This window comes from Lactuca serriola, chromosome 4, assembly GCF_051521515.1.
Source record: "Lactuca serriola cultivar US96UC23 chromosome 4, Lser_US96UC23_V15, whole genome shotgun sequence".
NCBI classification, from domain to species: Eukaryota; Viridiplantae; Streptophyta; class Magnoliopsida; order Asterales; family Asteraceae; genus Lactuca; species Lactuca serriola.
In genome coordinates this window covers 198,278,066-198,283,996 of record NC_136411.1, presented here as the reverse complement: position 1 = coordinate 198,283,996, position 5,931 = coordinate 198,278,066, and positions in this window count along the sequence as shown.

Here is a 5,931-nt window from a genome sequence, read left to right as displayed (position 1 = left end):
TCGTCTGCAGCACAATCTCCGTACTACCCATAACACGCTGCCCGACCTCTCCCCAGCAAATGGGGGTCCGACACCTCCTCCCATACAACAGCTCAAAGGGTGGCATACCAATGCTTGAATGATGGCTTTTGTTGTAGGAAAACTCTGCCAAGGGCAAATACGTGTCCCAACTCCCCCCGAAATCCAACAAACATGCCCGAAGCATGTCCTCGAGCGTCTGAATCGTCCGCTCACTCTGTCCGTCAGTCTGGGGGGTGATATGCAGTACTAAAATGTAGCCTAGTACCCAACTCCTCGTGAAACTTCTTCTAGAATCTGGAAGTGAAACGCACATCTCGGTCTCAGACAATCGAGATCGGCACTCCATGCCGTGATACCACTTCCCTCACGTACATCTCTGCTAATTTTTCTGCGGAAGAACTCTCACTAATAGCAAGGAAGTGGGCGCTCTTTGCAACTTGTCCACAGTCACCCAAATTGCATCGACTCCCCTAAAAGTCCTTGGCAATTTGGTGATAAAATCCATGGTAATATGTTCCCACTTCCATTCGGGAACCTCCAACGGCTGCAACTTACCATGCGTTATCTGGTGCTCGGCCTTAACCCTACGGCAGGTTAAGCACCTGTCAACAAACCATGCAACATCCCTCTTCATACAGGGCCACCAATACTCTCTCCTCAGGTCTAAATACATATTAGTGGCCCCAGGATGGATCGAGAATTTCGACCGATGAGCCTCTTCCATCAAAATGGTACGCATCCCTCCCACAAACAGTACCCAGATACGCCCCTCAAATGTCATAAACCCCGACCATCGGTAACGAACTCCGATACCAACCCAACAACTCGCTCTTTCTTCTGCATCTCAGGCTGCACAGCCTCAGCCTGTGCCCCACGAATGGCATCCAACACTGGAGCTATCACGGTCAATCTCAAACATACATCTCGCAACGGGGTGTTCTCCGCCCTGCGGCTCAATGCATCGGCTACAACATTAGCCTTGCCCGGGTGGTACAGGATCTCACAATCGTAATCCTTGACCACGTCCAACCACCTCCTCTGTCGCATGTTTAGGTTGGGCTGATCCATCAAATACTTCAGGCTCTTGTGGTCCGTGTATATCGTACACCGAACCCCGTACAGATAGTGACACCAAATCTTTAGGGCGAACACCACTGCCCCCAACTCTAGATCGTCGGTGGGATACCTCAACTCATGAGGCTTCAGCTGCCTCGATGCGTATGCTATCACATGCCCTCTCTGCATCAGCACTGCTCCCAACCCCAAGATCGACGCATCACAGTACACCACAAAATCCTCCATCCCCTCTAGAAGGGCTAACACTGGGGCTTCACATAGCCTCTGGCGAAGCGTCTCAAAGGAGGTCTGCTGCTCTGGTCCCCATGAAAAGCGACACCCTTCCGGGTTAACCTGGTGAGTGGCACGACGATCTTGGAGAAATCCCTGATAAATCTCCGATAATAGCCTGCCAACCCCAAGAAACTCCTGATCTCGGACAGTGTCCTTGGCACCTCCCAAATCATCACTGCCTCCACTTTGGTCGGGTCGACCAAAATCCCCTTCTGGTTAACGAGCTGCCCTAGGAACTGAACCTCTCGGAACCAGAAATCACACTTGGAGAATTTGGCGTAAAGCCTCTCCGATCTCAGAACTCTGAGGATCTCCCTCAAATGCTCCTCATGCTGCTCTCTGGATCTCGAATACACGAAAATATCGTCGATGAACACGATCACCGATCGATCCAACATCGGCCTGCACACTCTGTTCATGAGATCCATGAACACTGCCGGGGCATTGGTGAGTTCGAAAGGCATTACCACAAACTCATAATGCCCATAACGAGTCCTGAACGCTGTCTTCTGGATATTTTCATCTCGCACCCTCACCTGATGATACCCCAATCTCAAATCGATCTTGGAGAACCAAGATGCTCCCTGCAACTGATCGAACAAATCATCGATCCTCGGCAATGGGTAACGGTTCTTGACCATCAGCTTGTTCAACTCCTGGTAATCAATGCACATCCGGTGTGAACCATCCTTCTTCTTGACGAACAGGATAGGCGCTCCCCACGGCGAGCTGCTCGGCCGAATAAACCCCTTTCCCAACAGCTCCTGAAGCTGTGAGGATAACTCTTGCATCTCTGGAGGTGCAAGGCGATAGGGCACCTTGGCAATAGGCGCGCCCCCCGGAACCAAATCGATACTGAACTCCACTTGCCTCACGGGAGGCACACCCGGCAACTCCTCTGGAAATACATTCAGGAACTCACGCACTATCGGAACCTCCTAAACTGACCTCGGCCTCTCAGAATCAACCCGCATATCCATCACATACACCACAAAGCCCTTACAGCCCTGCTGTAGACACTGCCTCACTCTAGCGGCCGAACAAAACACTGACCCAGAACGTGTACCCTCACCGTACACCGTAAGAACTCCCCCACTAGGGTCTCGTATGGTCACCAGCTATCGCTCGCAGTCGATAACCGCACCGAATCTGCTCAACCAGTCCATGCCCACAATGACACAGACATCACCCATCGCAATAGGAACCAAATCAATCGAGAACTCAACACCGAAAATCTTGAATACGCACCCACGGATCACCTCCGTGGCATATATCACCCTCTCGTCGGCTATGCAAACTCTCAGAGGCCGACACAACGCCTCACAACTAACATTGATATGCTGACTAAAAGCCAAAGATACAAAAGACCAACTCGCACCCGAGTCAAATAACACCAAGAAAGGTACAAAATTCACAAGAAAAGTACCAGCCACGACATCGGGTGCTGCGCGGACCTCTTCCGCGGTCAACTGAAAGGCTCTCCCTCGTGCCCTCGGCGCCTCGGCCTTCACTGGCCGACTCTCGGTAGCTCTGATGGCGGCAGGGGCAGATCCCTGAGCTGCTCCTTGAGCTGATCCCCGTAACTGCGGACACTCTACCTTCCAGTGTCCGGTCTGGTTGCAGTGAAAACATACTGCAAACCCCTTGGGCCAGTCCTTGGCCATATGCCCCTCCTTGCAACATTTGTAGCAAGACCCTACTCTGCACACACCGTCGTGGCTCTTGCCGCACTTGCCACAAGCGCGGCCCCTCTGGCTCCCTGATCTCGAATCGGCAGGCTTGGCCCGCTTGGCTACCGGCTGAGACTGCACCGGTCGCCGATCCCTCCCCTGAGACTCAGCCTCCTCCCTAGCCTGAGTCTCCAGCTCTATATCCCTCTTCCGGGCATTTGCCTGAAGCTTGGCAAATGTCCGGTACGTTGAGTTTGCCTTGAACTCACGTATGTCCCTCCTTAGAATGCTCAAATATCGACTCATACGTGCCTGCTCAGAGGACACGTGCTCTGGGTAGAACATCGCCCGCTCATGAAACATCCTCGTAATCACCGTAACAGACTCAGTACCCTGCTTGAGGGTCAGAAACTCCTAGGCCAAACGCTCCCTCTCCACTTGGGGAACGTACTCATTTCAGAACATAGTAGTGAACCTCTCCCAGGTCACTGCTGCAAGCTCAGCAGGTGTATAGTGCGCCGTCACAAACTTCCACCAGTCCTTCGCTCCCAAGCGAAGCTGGTTCAGTGCGAACCGGACTCTCAAATGCTCAGGAGATGAGCAAGTAAAGAAACACCCCTCTATGTCTGAAATCCATCTCATCGCCGCAATCGGGTCCTGGGTCCCGTCAAACTCCTGTGGTTTTGTGTTGCTGAAATCTCGGAACAACAACACATCACCACCCTGCGGCCTCATCGTAGCTATAGCTACAGTGGCTGCAACAATAGCAGCCTCGGAAAGAGCAGCGTACTTCTCATCGAATGTCTCTATCAACGTTGTCTTGATAGACCCGAACATCTCTGGTATCTCTGCCCTGATGGCCGCAACCACCTCCTTCTGGATGATCCTACGGATCTCCTCATCCCACGTATCACTGGTCACTGGCGTATGGCGAGTCCCAACCATGATCTCTCTCTCTCTCTCTGAAATACCATACAAGAATAATATCAGGGACTCGCTCGAGTATCCTCACACTCGAGTACTCCATCCTACTTGTTCCTTGGTACTCCAAAGATTCTTACTTGGACTGTGCACTGACCCGGTGTCTTCAGTAGTACGGGCCCAATACTACCGTCCACACCGCATCAGCATCCACCCCAATTCCTCCTCCCAGAGTCCCAAGTCCCAAGCACTCTACTCTCTCTAATCATATGATACTCGCAACAGATCTCTCAAAATCTACTCGCTGCTACCTAACCACTCTGAAATATTCATAGCATCAAGACTCCTAGACTCAGGCATCACATATTAGGCCACTCTAGTCCTAATAAGAATACCTAGTCTACTCTAGCATACATATCATAGCTCATTAGATAACATATCACATCATATATTATAACACTTATAATGATGGTATTTTGGGAAATCACCGTTCGGGCGTTGGCTGTTCGTACACACGACTCTGCTCTGTTTATCTCGCAAGTTCTTCTTTTGAAAACTTGTTTTAATATCAAAATTTTTCTCAAATCCTTGATTTGAGTTCAGATACGCCCGAAGGTGCACCCGAATCCCTCAAACCTAGGCTCTAATACCAACTTGTAACACCGTAAAAATTAAAACAATTTTTCACTTTTGAAAACACATTTTTAAATAAAACCATTCATTCACAAAATGTCATAACATCATGTTTTCAATTCACAATTGTCTCCCAAGATCAAAATACATCCAATCCCATATGTGTGTACGAATCAAGTCGGCACCTTTCCGCGGTCATCATTGGTACCTGAAACACATAACACTGAACACTGTAAGCATAAGCTTAGTGAGTTCCCCAAAATACCACACTAATCACATAATAGCCACTCGAGGCTGTAACTCTGTTGACCCTCTGGTCAATGTGTCTCAGTGGGGCCCTCCAGTCCCAACTCTCTGTGGGCCCTCTGGCCCTAACTCTAGGGACCCGAAAGTCCCAACTCTGTAACTCTAAATCATGCATATCACATATCACAATCACAACACATAATAGCATGCAATCACACTGGCATATAACTCTATAATACTCTGTCTCTGAACTCTATTACCACACTAGGTAAAGTATAGTGAGAAGACTCACCTCGGGTATCTCGGTAAATCTCTGACTCGGTAAACACTGGCCTAGCCTCCGCCTAATCATATGAAAATAATACTCTATTTAATATAACTCTCAAAGGCTAGACTATGTTCTCTTATGACACTCTCAGAAGGGTAAAAGACCATTTTACCCCTACCATAGCTCAAAGGCCCCACAATAGACCAAACCCTACAAGTCAACCAAAAGTCAACTCCCCGGGTTACGCTGCGCGTACCAGATGTGTACGCTGGGCGTACCCGGCGGCACCACAGAATCGGGGAGCGCCACCCAGTATGCCGCGCGTACTAGGGATTACACCTGACGTACTCCCCTGCTTCAGCCCTTTTGCTCTTGAGGTCTTAAACAGTTAAGACCTACGTCCATATTTCAGATCTGACCCCTTCTAAGTCCCTTAATCCATAAAGTTGATGACTTTAAGCCTTTTCATGGCTGAACAAGTCTCTAACTCCCAAAATGATCCAACCTTCAACTCTAGAAGGCTTAAAACGCATGCATGACTCTAAAGTAACATCCAAGATGGAAAATTTATGGCTCTACATCACTAATAACACTGAAATGGGACAGATCTCGGACCATGGAGCACTTTACACTCATAAAGTCTCCACCTTTGGAGTTTTTAGCCCTAAAAAGGACACATACAACATCAACCGAAAGAAGAGGAAAGTTTTAAACTTTATACCTCCAAGAGTAGCTCTTTCCTCTGTAGATCCCAGATCCAAAATGGCACCTCAAGCTTTAGCCTCCAATATCTCCTTTCCTCCTTCTTCTCCAAGCCACTAA